The sequence below is a fragment of the Eurosta solidaginis genome, chromosome 1, assembly GCF_040869045.1.
Source record: "Eurosta solidaginis isolate ZX-2024a chromosome 1, ASM4086904v1, whole genome shotgun sequence".
Classification (NCBI taxonomy): domain Eukaryota; kingdom Metazoa; phylum Arthropoda; class Insecta; order Diptera; family Tephritidae; genus Eurosta; species Eurosta solidaginis.
In genome coordinates this window covers 109,921,937-109,948,555 of record NC_090319.1, presented here as the reverse complement: position 1 = coordinate 109,948,555, position 26,619 = coordinate 109,921,937, and the positions used below count along the sequence as shown (strand labels likewise).

Genomic DNA, 26,619 nt, shown 5'->3' with positions numbered 1-26,619 from the left:
ATTGTAATTGTAATTTATATGACATTCGATCATCTCAACCCATTTTTTACGACACGTGAATTATTACCGGAGTTACAGCTTCAAAATTTTGGTCAAAAACTGATTAAAAAAAGGGGGGAGCCACGCCCATTTCTTAAAATTTTGAATCGATGTTACTGGCGACGATTAATATCTAATATAGGTCGATGTAAAGTTTCAGAAACTCCTCGAGCCTCACCTCAGAAATGGCCGAGACCACGAAAAAGTACTTCAGGCTGGACCTGTGGAGAATTTCATGATGTTCAACTTCGAAATGAGCAAGAACCCGAGCAAGCGAAGCACTAAATGTTGCGACTCCAGGTCTCGAACATCACGAAACGCTCAAATGCGACTTATCACGACTTTTAATACCATTAACATAATATGAAATTAAAGGCGCTTGAAATTTTCCAGGTCTTATCTCAAATTCTAAGGTCAAACCCTTAAATGAATGAAGTAATTTTATTTTTCTTAATAAATAAATTTTGAATACCAAGTTTTGAATAATTTTTAGTTGTCAATTTGTTAGCGTATATTGGGTTTTTAAACCGAAGTGCTCGTTCATCATGTGGAAGTGCCTTTGCTTTGAACTTATGAAAATCAAAAACTTCCATATGCATTTTATTTATATGTGATGGCATATGGGACTGTTTTGAATTTTTTTATATCTGAAGTGTAAATTTGTATCTGCTCTTATGATTCAGAGCAAAACAAAAACAAAAGTGCTATAAGAGTATAGGGGCTGAGCAGCTCTGATTATAAGCAAACGTGTGAAGGCTAATGTACTTATAACTAGAGCTTACGATTTCTGGAACTTGTTATAGAAGAGATTTCTCGCGAGTCTCGCCTTCTCGCGAGATTATCGAATCTCGAATTACTCGTAAGGCTCGCGATATTCTCGACATTCAATTTAATCGATTCATTGGCTGATTTATATAGAGCTTACAATTTCTTCTGGAGCACAAGCGAAAATTTCCACAAAACCACAGCTAAAAAACACCGAAATGTATAGAATCCGGTAAGTAGTATTACGAGTATTTCGAGATTCGAGAATCTCGTGAGAAAGGAAAGTCGAGAAGCTCGCAAGTATTGTGAGTATTTCGAGTTATATGTATGTATAATAAATAAGTTTTGAGTTAAATGTCATTGGAAAGCAATATAATCAACAAAAATTTGACAAGTAAAAAAAACCCAGTGTATAAATACTGTCCATACAGCAATTAAGTTTATGTCGAGAAGCTCGCGAGATTTACCAGTCGAGTTTCGCGATTTCTCGGGTCTCGAAAATCTCGCTTCTATTCGAGAAGAAATCGTAAGCTCTACTTATAACATCTAATAAAAAAGACTAAGGAAGAGGACCCGGAATACTGCGGTCCTAAAAATTATTGTGGATATATAATTTTTATTTTTTTTCGAAAGTTAGTTATTTGTATAGGCGAACTCGTCTTGAAAATGCGAAAATATTCGCGCAAAAATATTTTTTAATTTGCAAACAGACATTAAGTTATAGTGTCACTTTTGCAGTATCTACACATATTTTCCACAAATCCTATTTCTATGATTACACCATGTCTGGATAAGTAGAAAATGGGTTTATCTAAAGTAGCGGAATTTCTTTACGTTATGGTGTAAATTGGATATCACAGGGACTTGTAGCTTTCACTTTTATTAGTAGCAGTCGGCCATATATAAAATGCACTATTTGAGACCACACTCGGAGATCGTTGCCATTAAAAAATTGCTGCTTATCACTTCTTCGGCAATCGGATCTTATTTTAGGTTAGGTGATGAAACTATTTCTAATAGGCGATACATTTCTCTTCCTTCAAGCTTTCAGACCAAGTTCTTACATTTGCGCTCTCACATATTCACATGTACATATAATATTGACGGTTAGTGCTTTGACAGAGCTTTTTTCGAGCCGGTTATATAATTACGAATTGCAGCAACCATTTTGTTTACTTTTCTTAGGACAGGTTAGAATCAGTATGGCAATTTAACCGGTGTCCGTTTGGACCATTTCAAATAAAATTTACGACTACCATTTTTTCTTTTACCCTAAAGAGCCAGTAATTGATTTTATTGGAACGATTCCTCTTATCAAATTTGGTTTAGAGACAAACCGGTTTCGGCGTCGTGCCATCATCAGCGTCATATTTCGTTATAGAGTACGACAAGGGATGACGGAAAATCGTTCCAATATACATCAGTTATCCACCCTGTCGTAAAATCAACAAAACAAAACGAATTTAGCAAGTGCTTCGCCTTGCCTGCTGCGCTGATAAATGCATTAAGTGTAAATAAATAATGAAGCTGAGATTATTCAATCAAATTTTGTTAGAATTCAAAGAACATTGGCGCAATGAACATCGAAGTCAATGAATACGAAAATATTGTACTCACCCCAGGCAAACTTTTCCTGTTTATAGTTGTTGTTATTTTACCATTGAAGGTACATGCACTGTATAGTCATTAACTCTGTAAAACAAAATGAGGAAAAATATTAAAGTGTGGGCTAATAAGCATAAATAATATTATTGCAAATTTAGTGGCATTCAAAAATACAAAAGTTGTCGAAACTTTTGCGCAGTCGACCACAAATTGTAACAAAAACTTTTACTGTTGCAATCGAGCAATCACTAGAATATGGGCATTTCCCGCGTTACGGGAGATACTTGCAAATTCATTTTTTTTTTATGGGCGTTAAGAACACTATGTAACAAAAATTTTGTTTAACTTAATACACTTTTAAGATCCGAATCGCATTATACTTAGGTCAAGCTTTTTATACAAAAATGACAGCCCCAGATTTTCCAATAGATTGCATGGTTCGTTCTTTTGGACAACGGAAAATCTGGATCACCGAAATCACCATACGAAAATGGAATCAATATTCCGAGAAATTATCAGCTGAGCAGAGCTCACAGAGTATATTAACTTTTTTCGCATAGTGGTAATCCATGACGGCATAAACTAATCGAGATAGATATAGACTTCTATATATCAAAATGATCTGGGCGAAAAAAGAAATTCATTTAGCCATGTCCGTCCGTCTGTCCGTTCGTCCGTAAACACGATAACTTGAGTAAATTTTGATGAAATTTGGTAAGTAGGTTCCTGGGCGCTCATCTCAGATCGCTATTTAAAATGAACGATATCGGACTATAACCACGCCCACATTTTCGATATCGAAAATTTCGAAAAACCGAAAAGTGCGATAATTCATTACCAAAGACGGATAAAGCGATGAAACTTGGTAGATGAGTTGAACTTATGACGCAGAATAGAAAAGTAGTAAAATTTTGGACAATGGGGGTGGCACTGCCCACTTTTTAAAGAAGGTAATTCAATAGTTTTGCAATCTATAATTTGGCAGTCGTTGAAGATATCGTGATGAAATTTGGCAGGAACGTTACACCTATTACTGTATGAGTGCTAAATAAAAATTAGCAAAATCGGATGACGAACACGCCCACTTAAAATTTTTTTTTTTTAAGTCAAATTTTAACAAAAAATTTAATATCTTTACAGTATATAAGAAAATTATGTCAACATTCAACTCCAGTAATGATATGGTGCAACAAAATACAAAAATAAAAGAAATTTTCAAAATGGGCGTGGCTCCGCCCTTTTTCATTTAATTTGTCTAGGATACTTTTAATGCCATAAGTCTAACAAAAATTTACCAATCCTTGTGAAATTTGGTAGAGGCTTATATTCTAGGACGATAACTGTTTTCTGTGAAAAACGGCGAAATCGGTTGAAGCCACGCCCAGTTTTTATACACAGTCAACCGTCTGTCCTTCCGCTCTTCCGCTAACACGATAACTTGAGCGAAAATCTATATATCTTTACTAAACTTAGTTCACGTACTTATCTGAACTCACATTATCTTGGTATAAAAAATGACCGAAATCCGACGATGACCACGCCCACTTTTTCGATATCGAAAATTACGAACAATTACAAAAATTCCATAATTCTATACCAAATATGAAAAAAGAGATTAAACATGGTAATTGGATTGGTTTATTGACGCAAAATATAACTTTAGAAACAATTTTGTAAAATGGGTGTGACACCTACCATATTAAGTAGAAGAAAATGAAAAAGTTCTGCAGGGCGAAATCAAAAGCCCTTGGAATCTTGGCAGGAATAATGTTCGTGGTATTACATATATAAATAAATTAGCGGTACGCGACAGATGATATTCTCGGTCTGGGTCAATATCTCGAAAACGCCTTCGCATATACAACTAAGGGCTACTCCATTTTAAAACCATCATTAATACCTTTAATTTGATACCCATGTCGTACAAACACTTTCTAGAGTCACCCCTGGTCCACCTTTAAGCCGATATGTCGAAAAGGCGTCCACCTATTGAACTAAGCCATACCCTCTTTTAAAATACTCTTTAATGCCTTCCATTTGAAACCCATGTCATACAAACACATTCCAGTGTTAACCTAGGTTCATTTTGCTAAATGGTGATTTTCCCTTATTTTGTATCCAAAGATCTCAGCTGAGTATGTAATGTTCGGTTACACCCGAACTTAGCCTTCCTTACTTGTTTTTTTTTTTTGTCTTTCTTTCTAAACGAGCATAACACTTTTCAAATATAAATGGTGTCGAGAGAAGATGAGATGTTTATTGTTCGAGATAAAAGTATTCCGGAAGGTGTATTGTCTTAGAAGAAGGTATAATGATGAGCTGTATGAGCTTTACGAAGATAACGAATAATAGCCCAAAGGGTTCGCTGCTAGGTCAATGTTATGCGAATAGACAAAAACGGCCAATAAAATATCTCAATCGACACCAACATTTGAAAGAAACAGGAGGAGTAGACTTCACTGTGTTGAGAGAGGCTGGTGGAGGAAGATTTGACAACCCTTCGAGCTCCCAACTGGCGTCAGTTATCGCGAAATGGCTGGTGTTGCTTGTTACAAAACGGTCAAAAACGCTTAGGCTATTAAGCGTCAATTAATGGTGATGACCAGTATCAACATGCAATGTAGAGGAAATATTTGCAATAATGGTAAGGGCTGTAGACCATAGAACGCTGCTATATTAACCTTGGTGGTTAGTTAGTCTGTTCAACCTTCATGTCCTTAATGCCCTGGAACCCATCCTAACGAAACTTGTTTTTGGCTCCAAGATCGTTTAGGACTAGCTTAGAAGTTATTGTGTAAGAATGCAAGGCAAGTAAGGCTGGCTGGCTGTCTGACATAATGAGGATACTCCTAGAGGATAAGCCTCTTCGTAGACATTCTCTAAATAAGTCAAAATTCCGTGAGATTCTCAGTATAGGGCCCCTATCATCGTATGCATCACGTAGTTGCAGTACGGTACTGCCTATGAGTTATCCTATTACTTTCATTTAACCTGTTCTGTTTCCGCTCTTTAGCTCAGAAATTTTTTGAAGTCTTATTAGAATAGGACAACCAAGTGCATCAGCAAGGGATTCTCTCATCGTACCAGTCACGCCAATATTAACTTGTCGATGCAGTTTGCTTAAATTTGTCATTGTTCAAAGACGGTAATATATGCGGTTGTTCATTGTCATCAATAAATATCACTTTTCTAAAACTGATGTATTTGTTTCTTGATATACCTTTTCTAAAACAATTTTTACTTAAGATGGCGTGGTTGACGGTTTCCTGGAAATGCCCATTTATACATATATTCACGTAGTTAAAATGGACCTACCTTCATTTAAGCCAATTTTACTTATTCGTAATATTTATTACAAAAACAAAAAAGTGTATAAAGTCTGAACTACATAACAACAATTGCACAAACTTGCTTTGCAACACGTGCCACCAGATACCAAAGTTGCAAACCACCAACAACAAGAATAACACGCTTTTTTTTAAGAATGTCATTCATTGGTGCGGTTTCATGGCACGCGTAGGTACTAAGAATCTGAAGGAGGGCAAAGTGAAATGTTATGCGAGAAAAATTATTTCAAAACTATGAAGCGCGCTGTCGAGTTTGGACCAAACCGTTGTAAGCTAAAAAAAAAATAGTAAAATGAAACAGAAATGTGGCATTAATGACTTTCTTTTGTCTTTGTGTCTCTTTTGCGAATGCTTTATCTCGATTAATTTTCTATTTTTATTGTCAGTTGTTTTTCTGATCTTGCCTTTTATAAGTTTCAGTTTTAGGTTTACTCTTTTCATATAATTTGCGTGTTTAAGGTTATTATATTCCAGTTGAAAGCGCTAAAGCGATTTTTCCATGGTCTGATGCTTTGTAGGTGATTTACTTTTTATTGCCAATGAGTTGGTATGGAATCAAGGCGCTGCCCGATATACAATACTTATAATGGGTGTTACAATAAAGTGGTTTCAGATTTGTTATCTACAAATTCATTTTGGCTACGAAGGAAAAATAATTAGCTTAACCTCATTTTTCTTCATAATTTACAGTCGCTTGTTGAGTAATTAATTTAGCATATCATTAAGTATTGCCTCTCCTAGGTAATGTATTAAAGGAGACACAAAGTTTCAAATTTGATACTTTTAAGGATGATGTAAAATTAGTCAACTTGCGCCAGCATCACCGGACAAAGGTACAGAATTTACTCATGTTTCGTACGACCAAGTAATGTCATACCAGCATAAGCTTAATTTTCTCGCCTTATTATATCGCAAAATTTGTACCAGAGAAGTAACATATGCGGCTGGTTCAGACATGTATAGAACCTTACTCCGGACTTGGAAAATATAACAGCTACACCTAGCCTAGAAATAACTTAATATAGACACTATCAGCCCAATTCTAAACGAAAATTCCGTGCGAGTTTTTTCCCTTCTCCCATTCCTCGTATTCTAAATAAAAATTCCTTGTGAGTTTTTTCACTTCTCCCTTTCCTCCTATTCTGAACAATGTTCGAAAAAGCGGAAACCGGTTATGGGAGAAAAGTAGGTATTATGAATGTGAGGGAGAGGGAGATTTCTCTGCCATTTCATAGGAGTTTTTTCACTAGTTAAATTAAAGGGAATGCATCAAAATAGTTAAAGGGAATTGGTTATTTTAAGAAAGAACACTTATTTGTACAAATTTGTGCTAAAATATGTATTTACATTCTACCACAATATACTCACTGTTAATACAACAACAACAACAACCACAATATTCTTTATTTTAAGTCGAAAAAAAATCATAAGCAACTGAAGAGCTCTTTTCATATTTGATGCAGCCATCCAGAAATTGCGCAAGGATTTTTTAAGACGGCTTAAATAGATTTTGGCATATGGCGAAAGGCGAACTCAACTCGACTTGGCCGCCAGAAAATTGCTTTGCTGAACGCAGGCAACTCCGGCGGTTTTGTGTTATCCCGCCGTCTTCTTCTACTTATGCTCCTCTGTTGATGTTGCTGTGGCACCAATTCATTACTCATTTCAGTGAATACCACATGCAATGCAATACTATCATCGTTTATATTTTATTTCTTAATTTCAAACAAATTCGCAACAATAATTAAACTTTTCTATTTTTTAAACAAAATAAGAAATGCGCAACGAAATTTCAATTGACAAAACAGCTGACTTCGAAAATTCGAAATTGCTATTCCCCAATTATTCTCCTCCCTAGGAGAAAAGAATTGGATGAATTTTTCCGCGGGAATAAAAAAATCCGCGAGAACAAAATTCTGCGAGAATATTTAGAATTGGTGTGTATATCAAAATTGTTTGCATTCCGATCAAAGTATTTCGTGCAAATTGTGGTGTGGTTAAATAGGTTGAACCACACATGACTCCACCCCAAGGAGACTCGACAATTAATGGGTCACCTTCGTTATCAGAAACTGTTGTAGATATATTTATATTTATATATTTATTTATTTATTACGACTCTAAGAGCCTAGTTCAAAACTTAAAAATATGATTGCATTAATTAACAATGTGTACTTAATCAAAATTTTTAAATAAAAAAAAATCATGAATCATTTTTGATGGATTACATAAAAAAAAAAAATGTTTGCCACATCAACTAAATGATTTTAAACTAAGAGCTGACAACAAAATTAACACAGAATATTTACTATTTATATTATTTTATTATAACGTAGAAACAAAATTCTCTTTTAACAGCCGCATATTGTTTCAAATAATCTTTTCTAGTTATTTGGTAACATTTTAGTACATTTCTGATAAATTTAATGATGATTATAAATTTTAATTATCCAATATAGAAGGTTCGGATATCAAAGAGTGGCTTTTCTTGTTTTTTCGCTGCCAAAACGGATTCAAAACAAAGCGTGGCAAGTCCTGAAACTCGCTCTTGAGATGAACATGATCGATGAAAGTTTTTGATTCTTGAAAGGACGCTGAAGGAACGTTCTGCACTAACTACAGTGACTGGTATAGTGCAAAATATACGTAAAGCAACACAAATGTTGGGGAAAATCGTATACAGATTTTGAACATATGTATGCAGATTAGACTGGGTCGATTTGTATGGACGAAAGTTAACCGATTCGCGCCATCGATTTTTCGATAGGTTTTGGGTTCAGGAAAAAAAGTTCCACTACGCATACCCAAAAAAATAATTTTCGAGCCTGCAAAATAAAATGGCGAAAGGGTAAATTTTTCGACCAAAAAATACCTATTACGCGTCCAACGCTTTTATTTCAATGTCTGATCAACGCCCTAGACTGATGGAGGAGTGTCATGACATAGGACCTACCTAATTATTTTCTAGCTTTTAGTATTATTATTACTTCATGTAAGCATTGTTTTGAATAAAACCGTTTAACTTAAACATTTTTTAAGCTATTGCATATATTTTATCGCGGGCTTGGCGACTAAATCAAAAAATACCGTAACGGATATTTGTCAAAAAAGGTTCGAAAAGGCTCGAAAAGGTTCGTAAAGGTTCGGTGTTAGCAACAGGCCAAATACATAAAATTGGATCTCTATCATAAACAGCGGTGGGCACCACTACATTTACACGGTTACCAAATTGAGAATGTGTTAGTAAAAATGAACGCGTAGCGAGCACGAAAGCAAAATGAATTATTTATTTAGTTTGATTTCATTGCTTGAACGGTGAACACGTGTCACACGCACTCTTTGGTACTCTGTTTTAAGCGCGCGTGCGACACTTCCTCACCATACGACCATCGAAATCAAACTAAAAGAGCTGTCGTTGATTTTCACGAAGTAGCCATTGTGCTATCGCTTATCGTATACATATATGGTCGCTTAAAAACCAACCTAATAAAACCGCACTGCGTTTTTTTAGCGCACGCAAACAACCGGCGTTTTTTGCCCTAACCCAAATAAGCATGCGTTGCGAAAATATAAAGCATGTGTGCAAACGTCAAATCTAAATGTCACGCAGAACAAAAATTGGAAATCGAGTTAGGTTTTAACGCAGCAAATTCAATTTGAGTTGCTCTTATACAAGTTGTATGTGCATGAGACATTTTTGACAGAAAATTACTTGCGTGCGTTTATATTAGGTTGGCTTGTTAGCAGGTGCTAAGCTCACGCCCACCCCGGATCATAAAGTTAAAGTTAAAGTGAAAGTTAAAGTTAAGGTCAAAGTTAAAGTCAAAGTTAAAGTTAAAGATTCTTTTTGTTTTTATCGGCCTATTGATAAATCATTCAAGGTTCGAATCGAGCTCAAGGCCAGAACAATAATTTTTTTCTAATGATAATTATTGTCATTTTTTAATTTTTCTAAATTTTGAAAAATTGTATTTTGTTTTTGGAATAGTAAGTAGAAAATTTTTCAGACAACCTGCCATAGCTGCGCAGATAGATCCATTTCGAAGGGTGCTAAGCCTTCATCATCAGTTCGCTTTAGGCGTGCTGCGCTAACCATTTAGCTATAAAGCGGTGGTTTGTTTGACTGGCAAATCTGCTACTTCCATTCCTTTTTACCAACTATATTTATTCAGTATTGCGCCATCTGGTGCAAATCACTGATAATGCTGGATTTTTGTTTACTGTCAATTACTTTGTTTGACATTCCCAAGTGCTCATGGTTTATTAATAATTGATTTTGTTTTTATCGGCCTATTGATAAATCATTCAAGGTTCGAATCGAGCTCAAGGCCAGAACAATAATTTTTTATAATGATAATTATTGTTATTTTTTAATTTTTCTAAATTTTGAAAAATTGTATTTTGTTTTTGGAATAGTAAGTAGAAAATTTTTCAGACAACCTGCCATAGCTGCGCAGATAGTTCCATTTCGAAGGGTGCTAAGCCTTCATCATCAGTATGCTTTAGGATTGCTGCGCTAACCATTTAGCTATACAGCGGTGGTTTGTTTGACTGGCAAATCTGCTACTTCCATTCCCTTTTACCAACTATATTTATTCAGTATTGCGCCATCTGGTGCAAATCACTGATAATGCTGGATTTTTGTTTACTGTCAATTACTTTGTTTGACATTCCCAAGTGCTCATGGTTTATTAACAATTGTTTTTGTTTTTATCGGCCTATTGATAAATCATTCAAGGTTCGAATCGAGCTCAACTATTCCAAAACCAAAATACAATTTTTCAAAATTTAGAAAAATTAAAAAATAACAATAATTATCATTAGAAAAAAATTATTGTTCTGGCCTTGAGCTCGATTCGAACTTTGAATGATTTATCAATAGGACCATAAAAACAAAAACAATTGTTAATAAACCATGAGCCCTTGGGAATGTCAAACAAAGTAATTGACAGTAAACAAAAATCCAGCATTATCAGTGATTTGCACCAGATGGCGCAACACTGAATAAATATAGTTGGTAAAATGGAATGGAAGTAGCAGATTTGCCAGTCAAACAAACCACCGCTGTATAGCTAAATGGTTAGCGCAGCATGCCTAAAGCGTACTGATGATGAAGGCTTAGCACCCTTCGAAATGGATCTATCTGCGCAGCCATGGCAGGTTGTCTGAAAAATTTTCTACTTACTATTCCAAAAACAAAATACAATTTTTCAAAATTTTTCAAAATTAAAAAATAACAATAATTATCATTAGAAAAAAATTATTGTTCTGGCCTTGAGCTCGATTCGAACCTTGAATGGTTAAAATTAAAGTTAAAGTAAAAGTAAAAGTAAAAGTAAAAGTAAAAGTAAAAGTTAAAGTTAAAGTTGAAGTTAAAGTTAAAGTGAATTTTAAAGTTAAAGCGAAAGTTAAAGTTAAAGTTAAAAATAAAGTTTAAGTTAAAGTTAAAGTGAAAGTTAAAGATAAAGTTAAAGTTAAGGTTAAAGTTAAAGTTAAAGTTAAAGTTAAAGTCAAAGTCAAAGTTAAAGTTAAAGTTAAAGTTAAAGGTTAAAGTTAAAGTTAAAGTTAAAGTTAAAGTGAAAGTTAAAGTTAAAGTTAAGGTTAAAGTTAAAGTTAAAGTCAAAGTTAAAGTTAAAGTTAGTGTTAACGTTAAAGTTAAAGTTAAACTTAAAGTTAAGGTTAAAGTTAAAGTGAAAGTTAAAGTTAAAGTTAAGGTTAAGGTTAAAGGCAAAGTTAAAGTTAAAGTCAAAGTTAAAGTTAAAGTTAGTGTTAACGTTAAAGTTAAAGTTAAAGTTAAAGTTAAAGTGAAAGTTAAAGTTAAAGTTAAAGTGAATGTTAAAGTTAAAGTTAAAGTTAAAAATAAAGTTAAGGTTAAGGTTAAAGGTAAAGTTAAAGTTAAAGTCAAAGTTAAAGTTAGTGTTAACGTTAAAGTTAAAGTTAAAGTTAAAGTTAAAGTTAAAGATAAAGTTAAAGTTAAAATTAAAGTTGAAGTTAAAGTTAAAGTGAATGTTAAAGTTAAAGCGAAAGTTAAAGTCAAAGTTAAAGTGAAAGTTAAAGTTAAAGTGAATGTTAAAGTTAAAGTTAAAGTTAAAAATAAAGTTAAAGTTAAAGTTGAAAATAAAGTTAAAGTTAAAGTGAAAGTTAAATATTAACTTCTAATTTATTCAATAAAAGTAAAAAATTTGTTTTCTTATCGGTCACCACGCTTAAAAAGGTTAACTTGAATTAATATCAAAGACAAAACTTGAATTAATATCAAAGAAAACAAAATGTTGCATAAATATTATAATCGCATAAGTTGATATTATGCAATAGCTTTACCGCGGCAGTCCCCGAGTGCCACACGTCCTTTTTTTCAATTATTTTATTTTCAGTTTTTAGTCTTTATTTAATTGCCTATTATTTCTCATTCTGTTTAGCTCATTTCGTGACTTATTATTACAAGGATTTTTTCCTGACAATTTGTTACAATCTAAGTCCTCAATACATAATTCTTCCAAAGATTTTATTCGACTCTGCGCCACGTATGCTTGTTCCTCCTCGAACTCCAAAATATTTTGATGTCACTTCTACCGGACTCTATGCAATATTTGTTCCAAATATGAATATCGGACATCATTGGTCGCTTTCTATTCATGTATGTATTATGCGTTCCTAATATGAGCCAAATCGCACCACAAATACGATTTTTTTGAATATCGCGATCCTTGCGCCTCCTAGCGGCAATTTTTCTTCATAGGTCGCTTTCTATTCTTGTATGTATTATGTGTTCCAAATATGAGCCAAATCGGACTACAAACACGATTTTTTGAAATATTTCGATACATGCGCCACCTATCGGAGTTTTTTGCTTATTGTTATATTGTCATCGGGGTCTGAACTATAATCCAAGTTTCAAGCTTGTAGCTTATCGGGAAGTTACTTAAATTTTAATAACAAAATTCGTTCCCAACGTCCGTGCGGCCGGCCAGCCGGCCTGTCAAGTCAAGCTAAATAAAACCGTTTAGAAAATGTGACATGTTTGTTTTATATAATTATAGTAAAAATACAAATGTTATAGCTAAACTTTTACTTTATAATGACACGAGAAACTAAGTTTGGTTTATGAAAATACTTTTTTTCATCAGTTTTAAATATGAGAAACGCAGGTGCTACTAGTTTTCGTACAGTACATATGTATATAGGTGCAGGATCTGTAATAAGCATATGCATATTTCCTACATGCATTATACATAAACCTGAAATAAATTGCACTTGATTTAAGCAACGGCTGAGTCAGCGCATTGACGTTATAGAATTTTCTGCACCAACGCCACAGGTCCACATCAACTTAAAATATTTGAAGGCGATTGCCGTACTCCCACTGGTAGTTGGTGTAATACCAAAGGCCAATAAAATATGTAGTGTGGCTTTTTCAATTGCTTAAATTACCTGAAATTCCTTTTTGCTTTTACCCTCAACAATGCGAAGGTTGTTGTTTTATTTTTCAACAGACAAAGGATGTCACTCAACCGGCTGGTGTTTTCTCACGTGGTATGTATTTGTGTTTAAATTATTACATTGAACTGAACATTTTTGTTTCTAAGATACATATGAACGGGCGATCCTGGTGTCGTTGCTACTATATACTTTGGTCATTTTCATTTCTTGCGAAAATTTACCATATGTTTTTAAATTTTTAATGAAATCTTAGTGCCATACGGTGGAAGTAGCAGCAACTTGAAGCCATTTTGCCTTTTTTACTGTTAAAACCAACGGCATATGTATATGTACATACATTTCAACTAATCTTGTATGTGTTTAGTTATTTTATTTTTATTTTTTTCATCTTAGATGCAGTGCCTCTTGGAATATACTACTATTTGGTGTACTGAAATGTGGTATTGGAGAGGGGTGCGGTAGGGTTGTTTTCCACAGAATGAATGAATAGATACCTAGATAGATAAGCAATGAAAGAGTGCAGAGGCGTTTGCATGTGAATGAGTAAAGTCTCTATTTCTTGTTTTTGTTTACAAATTTCGTATTCCCGCAAAAAAAATAGGCACTTGCTTCCAATTCGTTCAAAATGTGGTTCTTAGAGTTAAATTAGTTTGTGTGATGCGGTAGTTTCCATAGCTGCCTACCTAGCCACACAGAGTATCCACGAGTATGTTGGAGTACCGGCTGCAAACATTTGAAATTTCGTTAGAGCTTTGAATTCCTCAATGTATAAGCTTGTTTATACATACATATGTATGTGTTTATGTACATTGGTTGTTTTATTTCCACGTATGCAGGTATTTATGTACATATTTATAAATATGTAAGCAGAGTGGCCTCCACATTACTTGTGTGGTAACCAAATTGATTGGTTTACAGCTACGCTGTGTTTTTCTCAAAAGCTTTTTAAACGCCTAAATGTAGGCAACATAAAATGAATGACTTCATTAGAGTGTAAGCACTCCAATGAGGCCAAGCTGACCACTTCCATGTGGCAAGTTTTTTTTTTATTTAGCAAGCAGGTACCTATTAAAGTTATTTTATGGCTTGAGGAATTTCAGAGTATGTGTTAACTTGTGATTATATGTATATATGTATGTGTACCTGTTTAGCTTTGAAAACAGAAAGATATTTTGTTGGTGCACTTTTTTGGGCGACCATGGATTTCAGTTCATTCAAGTTTGAATACAATACCAGAGCAATTTAATATTATATATGTAGTTGTCCCATTTCTTTAGTGGAGACCCTTCGAAGAGTAAGCCAACGCACTACCTCGATGCCACCACAGCCGCCAACTATAACAAGTTAGTGGAGTCCGCCTCTACGGTTGTGCTCGGACCTTACTAGATCATAGCTTTGCGCTTATAATTTAGGTGCATATTTTTTTGCTTCCAATCAAAAAATATTGTAGGCTCCCACATAGTACAACATTTAAAACTGTGTTAGAGTGTGAGCAATCCCTGGAAATAATCGGAATAGGGCAAAGTATACACACATCTGAATACCATCCTAGTCTCTTTATAATATAGGGAAACATAATTTATTTAAATACAAGCTCTTAAGATTCACTCCACATACGGTGGCACCACCGATTAACGATTTTAAATCACGAAAAGGAGATATTCCGTAACGTTATTCCCTAAAACAGCTAATCAGGCTGTGCAGAATAATGCTAAGCAGCACTATCAGCCAGAGCTTGGGAGCACGTTTCTAAAATCCCGACCGTATGATTTCTTTAATTGGTGCTGAAGAAAATAATGCAAACTGCAGAATACACCCGCTCTGTAACACAGTTTTATATGTGCGTGGAAATATTAGCCTATGCTTATAGCATTGATATGGGGTATTTCGTACCCCTGTCACCCTGGTGTCGAGATATCGGCCAAAGTTTGTACCTTCGTACCCCAAGAATATGTTTACACACTTTGGATATCAAATGATAGCTGCTGATGAGTGCTTTAGTACAGGGTGATTTCTCCTATCCCTGGGTGATTAGTGTCTCGAGATATAGGCCAAAACTTGGACCCGGATACCTCTAGAATGTGTTTATACAATATGAATACCAAATGAAAGCTGTTGGTGAGATCTTTAAAGTAAAGTAGTTTTTATTGTGGTATTCGGTTCTTTCCGGGAAGCGGACCAGGGACCGATCTATTCGAACAAATTCTATTCACTATTTGATTTGCTTGAAATTGAACATATATGTTACCCTTTGTCTAGATTAGTATTGTTGACACTTTTTTTCGGGACCGACTGGGACTGGGACCGGGACTGGAACTGAGACTGGTAATGGGATTGGGACTTCGATTTGGGGTGGGACTGGTAAAATAAGGATGGAGAAGAACTAGATAGAAAGGAAAAAATCGAAGGAGAATGACGAAGATAGAGAGATATGGAAAGATTGAGCGGAAAAGAAGTGAGGGAAAAGACGGAGAGGGAGAAAGATACGCAGAAAAATAAAAAGGCAGAGGGAAGAGTGAATAAAAATATAAGCAACAGGTGGAGAGAGGGGAAGGGAGAGTAAGAGGTAAAAACTGCTTAAAAATTATGCAGATAGACCACAGCTAGGGCAAAGCAATGTCTACCGGGTGTGCTTGTAAAAACTAAACTAAGGCAGAAAATTTGGGTCAAGTGGAGCCATGATTTGGACATAGTATAAAAGATCGTTTATACGGGACCCAGCATGAACTGAAACAATAACCTCAGCCCAGATATTCTGCGCTGAACTACTTTTGCCAACAAAGTCAAACGAGATTTAAGCTCTACAAGTCATTTATCGTACCCATATTACTTTATGGCGTAGAAGCATCTATTACAGAAGTAGATTTAATGACACCCTGTATGAGGTGTAAGATGAAATTGACATAGTTGAACGAGAATTCAGCGGCTGCCTTGCCTAGACCCTGTAATGTGAATGTTTGAAGATAAGCTGATAAGCACGATCTTTTGAAATCTGCAAATGTCGCCAGGTGGCAAAAAGTAGAAGTGAGCTGCGCATTTGTTTGGACGGCCATGCAAGTAGCGTTAAAAGTATAAAATGGTGCCTTATTATTATTGAATGAACAGATAGAAAACTATTTTATGTAGATGCATATATTGACTTAGTAAATTAATTGTGCGAACCCAATAAACAACAGAAGAAACTTTCATTGCTTTGAGAAAATTTTCAATTTACTCTGCAGTATTGGTTTCATTTCAAACAAATCAGCTTCCGAGATGTTTCCCATCAAACACCGAAGAAATATTTCTCCATCCTTGAGAAAATTCCAGTTCTCAAGATGATATCCAACATTTCAAAAAAGAAGTTTTGTCTACTAAAAACTGCAGAAAACTAGTGTTATGTTTTCTTAGATTATATATATGTATATCGTCCAAAAGGTCTATATCTCTTATAAGATCCAGGAAGAGACTGGAAATCCGGTTATATCGAACAAAGTTATACCCTCGTAAGAGCCATTCATAGATGGCATCACTTCCAAGATACTTTGAGCAATTTTGAAATTTTTATATTTCTCAAATCTGTATTCATACTGCTTTTCCAGCTGTCCACGATAAAGTATTGTCCATTAAAATAAAAATTAAAAATATGTGGAAAAATTAACCTTGTTTCAAATTTAAAAAAATTAAGTAATTTAAAATTATTTAATAATCAAAATTATTTTAATAATTAAAACTAAGGAAATAGTTAAAAATATTCCAAAAAACTATATAATTGTATTAATTGAATAATTAATTGACATTAATCAATTAATCGTAGCAATTCTGTTGTTTAAATTAATCATAATTAATTAAAATATTAAAATAGCTATATTTGTCAAACAATTAAAAACAATTAATTAATTAAATTAGTAGTAAATTAAAATAATTATTATTTTAATTAAAGAGTCATACCTACAGTCAACTTATCACTAAACAATTTCCCGAAAACCACTCCATACAATTAATAATTATAAATATTTGTTGTCATGATTTAACACATCTGGTTTTACTTTATTTATATGAAAATACTTCATTTTTGTTGTCTTGCTTCGAGTCCAACTAGATAATCACATTTGACTACAAGTTGAGAACAATATTTGCTCAACTTGAAAGACAGCATCATTTGCCATATAAAACAAAGCTGCTTTCGTTGAAAATGTTATGATTCGCATGTTAAGCCGCTATTGATAAAGAACGTTTGAGATTCTAAAAGCCTGTTAGTTCTTAGCTAGAGAGCTGTAGATCGCCTCCATACTAAGCTTCAGAATGATACCGTCGAAATTCGGCCTTCCTGAGGCAACAAACTCTGTAAACAGAGGAACGGCGCTGATCATCAACCAATTGCTTAGGTGGTGTGACGGAGGACCAAGAAGGCAGATGCCAAAAAACAATCAGCTATCTGATGTATCAGGCGTTTGAGGATGTACATGGCTGGGCATCTGGATTCGGCTTAACCGCCAATGCGGTAAAAATTAGTCTACTACTATTTACTAGGCAATATAAAGTCGCTAATTGGACGAAGCCTAAGCTTGGTGGGGTCACTCTACAAGAAAAATATACCACAAGATATCTATGAGTTATACTAGATTGTAAGTTGTCGTGCAACCTTTATGTGGAAGAGAGAGCGAAGAAAGCCTCCAAAAGAAAGTCCACCAAACTACGACCCATACAGTGCCGCATGCATACAAGGGGATGCTAGGATGCACGTGTCGCCAACCGCCAAGCTCCTAGATTGGGTATTTGTGGCAATTGCGAAGCCCATTCTTTACTATGGGTTGTAGTTTGATGGACATCCACAAAAAAAGTACGTTTACCAAAAAACTTGTGGTAGTACTCAGATTATCAATAAGTAATATAACGGTAGCCCTAAAGGCTACCCAAACACCAGCATTTCATGACATTATATACATCCCGTCTACATACCTAAAGGCAGAAAGTATCACGTTAGCAACTGCAACTTGAGTGAAGGCCGTATGGCCATAGCAATATAGCATCATCTAATATCGGGAAAACGGAATATATATTCCCCTGTCTGAGCTTCCAAAGAGATATTGATTGTCACCAGGATGCAGAAATGGCAAAACATACTATTCACGTGTATGCCGATGGTTCTAAATTAACGGAAGGAGTCGGGTCTGCTTTTACTGTGTCTATCTAGAAGTAAGTAGATCCTACATTCTGCCAGATTACTGAGGCGTCTTTCGATTAAGGCAAGAAGTGTCCTGGAATGCAAAGCAGCATTGAAAAAGCTTTGCTCAGGCCGGACCATACACCTATTTCGGGTTTCCGGTCATAAAAGGATGGAAGGTAACGAAAAGGCTGATAAGTTGGAAAACGTATGTTTAAAAGAAATCAAAAGGAGACAAGAGTTGCACAAACAGGAAAGGCGTGGACAGAAGCGCAGTGCTGCGAAATTCTAAGATCATGTGAAAATCCTGCGATATTAGACTCACAAAGTAGCTAATACATATATCTGAAGAGAAAATACTTAAGGCTTACGATGGGCATCCTAACTAGACAGCGCCTTCTGGAGTCACATACTTGTAAGTTCATCAGTAATAGCAGATGTAGGAAGTGCGAGCTACAGGAAGAAACGGTTGAGACGTACTGTGTTTGTGTTCTGCGTTCGCGAGATCAAGACTCCAGCTGCTAAGGGCGGCAGAGTTTCCAGATATCGAGGCAGCAATTAAGCTAGGTCCTATAAAACGCCTAGTGTTTACCAAGAGCACGGACGTATTCTATAACATAAGGCTATGTACACATACAGTCTATTTTGAGGTCTCTGAACGAATTGAGCAGTATGAACTTAAAAAAGCAGTTCGATTTTCGAAATGTCTGTTTACTCTGAGATGGGCTTCAGAATATCAAACTTCTTAATATGTTATCCACCGAAAATGCCATCTTCATATCAATGGTTGCATGCATTTGAGAACTAACGTTTCGGAGTTGAAATTGATTCTCAAATGCTTTATATATGAACACAAAACAAAAATATGTGCCGAGTACTCACAATCAAATAATAATTTAAGTTTTTCGTTACTGCAAATGCACACATTCACTAGTTATGCGTGAGCTTTCTTCTTTGCACAATTTGTTTTACTTATGCGTCTATTTGTATTCGCCGTATTCGCTTGGGACTATTAGCGATATTCATACACGTATATGAGGCCTTTTTCATATATTCAATTTGATGTATGACTAAAATGAATATGTTTGGATAAAAACTAATCCAATCGTAAGTAGCGACGTCACCAAGGAGTTTTCAAAAAACGTATGCCATTCCTCATGGCCCTGAAAAATTGCGTAAGCCACCACTCTTAGCCACTACTCGACTAATGCGGATTTTCAGCGATGAAGGCATTCTGATGTGCAATTTCTGATATGATTTATTACACATTCCTTCAGTGTCAAAAGACAGCAGCCTTCTCTATTCCTGCTTGCATTGGTCTGGATACAATGCGTCATTTAGTCTTTATACATGAGAAGTCCTTTGAATTGAAAGTAATGGGTGGTGCTATTACACGTAGTGCGGCCTGTCGAATATTCTTGGCCAATTGAATACTCGTGTCTTTACAATGCTACAGGATACCACATTGTTAGGTCAACTTAACTGTACCCAATTACCAATTAAGGGGTTAGAATATACCCACGGTAGGTATGCTTGTCGTAAGAGGCAACTAAAATACCAGATTCAAGGGGTTGTGTAGCGCAACCTTTTCAGGTTGCCAGCGCAATACATAGCTTCTCCAAACCCAATTGTCAACCTCACCTTCGAGCGGCGAATCCCGTTTCACTAACAGACGAAGCTCTGGCGACCCGAAGATCCGCATGGAACTTGGTGGTGGATAGGGAGGGATGGCCTGAAGGTTTAATGTGGCCATATAAATCGTTCCCGAGATGGTGCTGTGTTACCAGAGCGTACCGGATCTGTATCCGGGAAAGGACCATCACATCGATAACACTCCCCTAAGCCTTCGGGGAGTAACCATATCGCTACAACAACAACAACAATAAAAACAACCAACTCCTTGGGGCATTATTGCTAATATCTCCAAAACCGACATTACGTCTGTTTGTGGAATAGAATGATGATGACCTTAAATTTTCTTCTGAAGAGTGTGCTCCGCTTCCTCAGTCTGAGGGTTCTTTAAAAGTTGACATAGTCATAAGTACTGCAAAATAGCCATAATTTAACTTAACGCTTTGCATTGGCATTGGTTATTGGTAGCTTAACTTAAAAACTGTGATTTCACAGAAAATAGGAAAATACAAAAATTGCAACAAAAAAGATGAACAAATAATAACGTATCAAAAGATATTCAAAACAAATATATCAAATATATTCAAACCACAATATAAATCTCCAACTCGAATATTTGGTTGGTTATGGTATGGTTATGGCTAAGGAGATATTGTATGACACCATTGATCAATAGCCATACTCCCGTCGTAATGATCCGGAGCCAGATATACAATTTTGCATTTAAATGCAACAAAAACGATTTGAGCCAGATAAATGTGGTTCAATTCGTGAACCAGATAATTTGTTGATTTCTTGTCTTTATTTTGGCAAACGCTGCCTTTAATCAACCATCTTTTTCAAAAATAGATGTCGCCGCCTGGCCTTTTGTTAAATGAAAGACAACAGCGACATCTGCTTGTTACAACTCATGCTTCTCAAGTCTCCCAATGATCCAGAGCATACCCGTGAGAATTGAGCGTGATACAGACAGAGCTAGAAAACTCACTGGATGTGGCTGATTGCATTGATTTTCATAAGTTTGGATGGATCAGTTGTTTTATATAGATAAGGATATGGCAAGTTTGACAGAGCCGTGAGTTAAAGCGCCGTCACTATAAGCAGTTTTACATATAAATGAATTATGCATTATGAGGAGACTGCACGTATTTTTATGGAGAACGGCAGATCGAGCGACACTCGCGCCATCAAATATGAAAAAGTAACCATCTTCCAACTTTTGTTGCAAGCAAAGCATAAGAAGAAGAACTTGACATTTGATTTGGCTAAGTGTGCTTTCCCACTTTGCAAGTGTAATTATTTTTCCCGCTTGCTGGTATTTTTCGAAAATTTTTCACAGTTAAAAACTGAAATTTAACAAATGAATAGAACACAAAATACGTTAGCAAGTATTTTTTTTTTGGCATAGTGAGAATATTTATAACAGTGCTTCGCGAAATTTTTTATATGATTGGGCAAGGCGAAACAAACTTCAATTGCAATACCTTGGTTTATTGTGGATACGTTACTGGAATGCATAAGATTGCGTTGAACTCATCTATATGAAAAGTTCATTGTAGCTCGGCCAATACTCACAGAGAGACAGAAGTTCATGCTTCTGGGATAGAACTTACTTCTTCTTAACTGGTTCTACAATGAAATTTGCTAAATTTTGTTGCCAAATATATATTGCTTACTCTTGCCTGTGTCCAGCCTCAGCAGTTCTTGATTATGGGAAGGCCGAATTCAATTGGATTGTCTTCGGAGAACTATAAACTTTCTATATGTCTGCCTATTCCTATGAAACTGAACGCCTAAACTGTTTCGATTTTCTGGGAAAAAAGTGGTTCTCAATGTTCTAGACGCTCATCCATTCAGAACTACATATTTTCCCTATCGCGTGTAATTTTGTATGTTTGTTCCACATTGCCACACCATTTTACAGCAAGTGCTACCGCTATAGTTTGTATGCATTAACAAGAGTAAATTGACACGTATGTTAGTTTGCAGTCTATGACTTTAGTTTTTGTCTGTATTAAGACGATTGTATGTTTATGGGACTCCTTCTCCAGTTCTTGCGACTGCTATTGCTGGCTTATGTGTTTGCAATTCAACGTATATATGCCTCCTATGAAATTAGGTCAGAGTTCAAATGCGATAAAAATCGACAGTACAAGTTGTTGAAAATAAAGTGAACGTGCACTGTTGAAAACCGTGCACTCAGAAATAGAATCCTGAATAGTTGTGCGAAATCAGTTGAATTTTTTTAAGAATTGTGGATGTGTTAATATACATATACTTAAGCTTGTATGTATGGATAACTATATTCATAAACTTATGCAACTCGAAAACTCTTTTGCTCAACGAAAGCTAGGTGCTGAATGAATGCAGTGTTTAATTTTGTAGTTCCTTCCTGGTGCGGGTGAGAACAGATACATATATACAAAAGTCTTCGTAAAACATATGTTGATATATGTTCATATGTATGTATTTATGTTTATGTAGATCAAAATATTTTGTCCTTATATAAGGCTGATTTACTTTTCTGAAAAGAATTATGATACCTAAAATATGTTAAGCTTTAAGTTGAAGGAAAATTAAGGGATGTTACGAATATTCTCCTTCTATCATTCGTTTTGGCATTAGCATCCGAGCTTTAAGTATTATTAACCGTAACATATGAAATACGATAAGACGATTGGCATCTAACTAATTTTTATGAACCTTCCAAATTGCCAGCATTTAAATACACCGCCCTAATCTACTGGTTACTTAATTAAAATTGTACAGAAGTAATTGCTCGACGTTTTCTAAGCCAACCAATATCGAAAGCGCTGAATGTGGATAGAACAATAATAAACATAAGATTAAGCAATCACTGTCACAGACATCGTACTTCGTTCGTATAACGAATAACGGGAAACATTTTAAACTATATAATTTAATAAATAAATTAACAATAATCTCAACATGAATTCCAACAACCAAACAGATCTTGGTTATTCAGAAGCAAAACAAAGCGCGATTCTCTCAGTCTGCCGGTTGGCAGAGAGAAGGAGCGACTGGCGCGCCTTGTTGGACGGCCATAACTTTTAAATGGTTAAGCGCTAATTAAGTAAGTAAATAGGAAGCATGGTAAACGTAGAAAATATTCTACGTTTTCTAGACCAAATATATAACACTCGGAGATCGCAACACTTACACAACGAATATCTTTTCGGTCTTAAGCTTCAAAAGTTCAATAAAAATTATATTTTATGCATTCAAAAAGTTTACAAAACCGTCGCGCACAGGGAATTGGTGTTTTTTACGTGGAAATTTAGTTTATACCTTATTATCCCATATAAATTTTCTATTCAAATATAAATGGGTGTGAAAATAGAAAATGTAGTAACCGTAGAAAATTTTCACAAATCACCCATTTCATTGTAATCCAAAATTTTGATTTTTCAAGATTTTAAGATATGCCACAAGAGTCGACTGGTGATATTATGTTCACATACATAGATTGCTCTTAGGGGCAAAGTGACCGGCCCAGCAGACTATGCAAAGTAATGGAGCCTTTAGCATAGACTTGACTTGGCTTGAGAACTGTCACTTACAGTTCTGTTAAATGAACATTGCATGTTACTGTTTACTCAAAACTTAGCAACACTTAAGCTGGAGACATTGGTGCTTTATCGGTAACCGTATCAGTAACCTTTTAACAGCTGATTCGACCAACCTTATGAGAATCAATGCAATCGATTATTGGTGCCGCTAAGGTCGTAACCGTATCGTAGCCAACCAATTGGGTTTTGGTTTACCGTCGTAATGATAAACAGCTGATTACGTTAGGGATGCGGATACAGCGATACGACATACGGTACCAATGACTCCAGCTTTAACTTGACTTAGAAGTCTGTTGAATTTTGATTTTCTATGTAAGTTCTAAGTGACGTTTACATTTTGAGATGCCATTTGTTTGTTTCCATTTCATTTTGAAATTTTGTCATACAAATTGACATTTATTGATTATGATGCCAGATTGTACGCGCTAAGTGGAGTATAATCAAAGCTAAGTTGCCAAGTTTACGCCAAGTCAAGTCAAGTCTATGCTAAGTATCAGTAATGGGGCCTTAAGGTGTTGTGCTAGACCGGTCGACGTTTTTTTGTTTTCTGTATCTTTCTTATGCTTATTAATTCTTATACCTAGTTGCCGTTTTGTTGTACCGATGTAACATTTGTTACATTTTTCGTTTTCGTTACCATTGCAAGTTATTTTGTAAACAACATCTGTTTGTTCTTCTTTTGGAATTGGCTTCAAACCGAATTTCGAATATTCCCCCTCCCCAAATAACTGAGCTTATCGATTTGGCTTCACCTAATCCTCTCTCTCATATATACTTAGCTATCTGTTACATTCCGCCCTTCATTTGATATTTTAGTGTACATGCAACTCACTTCTCTACTTTAAACTATTAATTTAATGATGAAACCCTGTGATTTTATTATTGCCTTGAGGAACTTCAACCTTCCACACATTTCTTGGTGTATCTTTGATGGAAGCATCAGACCAGTTTAATTAAAAATTTGATAAAACGATTTTCAGGACGATATGACGAACCTTTCCTTTGAACAGATTAACCTTATCAAGATTAATCTATACAACGTTAGAAGACTTTTAGATATAGCATTTGTTGACGACACATCTAAATTTTCTTTGAGCCGTTGTGATCTTCTGGTCTTACCTGAAGACGCTTACCATCCTTCTGTAGAGATAGTTTACGAAATTATAAAAAACGTTAAAGACTGCGGTACTAATCTGTGTGCTTCAGACTTTGGGTTTGACTTTAATTTTTAAAAACCTAAACCGAGAATTATATAAATTCACGTGGCCTGGATATAGTGGAGATATAGGGGCAAATGTCTCGCAGTTTAATGATACCATTTTCAGCTTATTTAAAAAGTGTGTTCCTTAAATTCCGTTCCGTAAATTTGCCTATGTTGAACCAAGTATGGTTTCCTAAAGAACTGAAAGCTTTAAAAATATAAAAACCCGGTCATTTGAATCATGCAAGAAATCAGGTTTAAGCGAAGACTACTTGAGGTATTCAATTTTACGTCGGAAGTATTTTGAACTCAATAAAGATGTGAGATGAAAAAAAATATTATCCACAACCCAAAGTCGTATGCTTTCGTAAACTCCAAACGCAACGTAAAGGGGTTCCCTACAGTTATGAAACACCGAGATTTTATATCCAACGATAACCAAGATGATGCAAAATTCTTTGCACAATTTTTCAAATCTAATTATTCTATAGATGGCTTTTCTCAGCCACACAATTATCCCTATCGCTTTCACCCTAACAACTTAATTACTAAGCCAACTATCTCTCATGAAGATGTTTAATTTTATCTCAGGACCTTAAAGTCATCACCCAAAAGCGGTCCTGATAGGATTCCCGGGGGTAGGTAGCTCATTGAAAACTATCGCGGCATAGCTAAGCTCTCCGCTATTCCAAAATGTTCATCACCTTTATGTCTGTGCTTGAAGACACATTTTGCGTTCTATTTTGATACATTTATACAAAGGAAGTGTTTAACATGTGTAAGCATCTTTGCTCATGGTATGGCTGAATCGTGCATGTAAGCGTAAGGTGTAAAGTGTAATCGTAAACTTTAGCGTAGTCTTTGTAAATGGTATGCTATATAGGGGGATATATGTATGTGGAATGTAAATGCAGGCGTAGTATGGAGTGTTGGTCTAATGTGTAAAGTACTACAGAAAGTCAGCAACAATGTACGTAGTAGAGTTGATATGAGCGAATGCAAACCCTAAATCAAGGCAAAGTAAGTAAGAGAAAAAAAAGAGAGGAACAGAAATGAATGGAAAAGAAAGGAAAGGAAGAAAGGAAAAGAAAGGAAAGAAAAGGAAAGGAAAGGAAAGGAAAGGAAAGGAAAGGAAAGGAGAAGAAAGAAGAGTAAAGGAAAATTAAGGAAGGGAAAGACAGGAAAGGAAAGACAAGGAAAGAAAAGGTGAGTTATCGATTGGTTATCAACTCGTAATCGATTTGTTACCAAAAATGTATCGAATGCTTATCGGGGTGTTACCAACTTGTTGTCTTTTTCTCAATTTCTTAAAAATGACTTATCGGCTTATAAGAGCATATACTAAGTAATCTTCAATATAAATTCGATAGCAAGCCGATAAGAAGCCGATGATTCGGTAATAATAATTTCCTATTGATAATACGCTGATGATAAAATAATAACTTGTGGGTATTGGTTCTTAGCGATATGAATCTGACGAAGCTCTTGTCAAAACCCCGAAACTATTTGTTTCTGCAAAAGTCACCTCTGTTGTGGGTTAACTTCAACCCCTGTGCGATTAGTTTACTACACGAGCTTCACGAGTACTTGGCAACCACGCCTATTTTATCCTGATTTATTGTAATTGCATAGGAGCATAACCTCATTATTTTGGTACATCATAAAATTACATATTTTTAGTTATGTCTGTTTATAATAAAACATGTAAATATGTTCACTAGTGTGTGCCATTATTTTTACTTTTGTCCTACAAAGCAAGACTTCCTCATAAATCTTCAATAAAGTAATAAAATCATGATATGCGAAATTTTTAAACACGTGAGGCGTTACTTATTGAAATTCCACTTACGTGCC

General features: G+C 35.3%; 1 protein-coding gene across 6 annotated transcripts in view; it reads right to left on the bottom strand.

Moving 5' to 3' along the window:
• Positions 1-26,619, bottom strand: part of LOC137236719 (uncharacterized) — a 296,244-nt gene that overhangs the window by 122,898 nt on the left and 146,727 nt on the right. For all 6 annotated transcript variants that reach the window (XM_067759684.1, XM_067759685.1, XM_067759686.1 and 3 more), the window contains exon 4: positions 2,422-2,496. The gene's annotated coding sequence lies outside the window, so the exon portion shown is untranslated. The remainder of the gene's footprint in view (positions 1-2,421; positions 2,497-26,619) is intronic.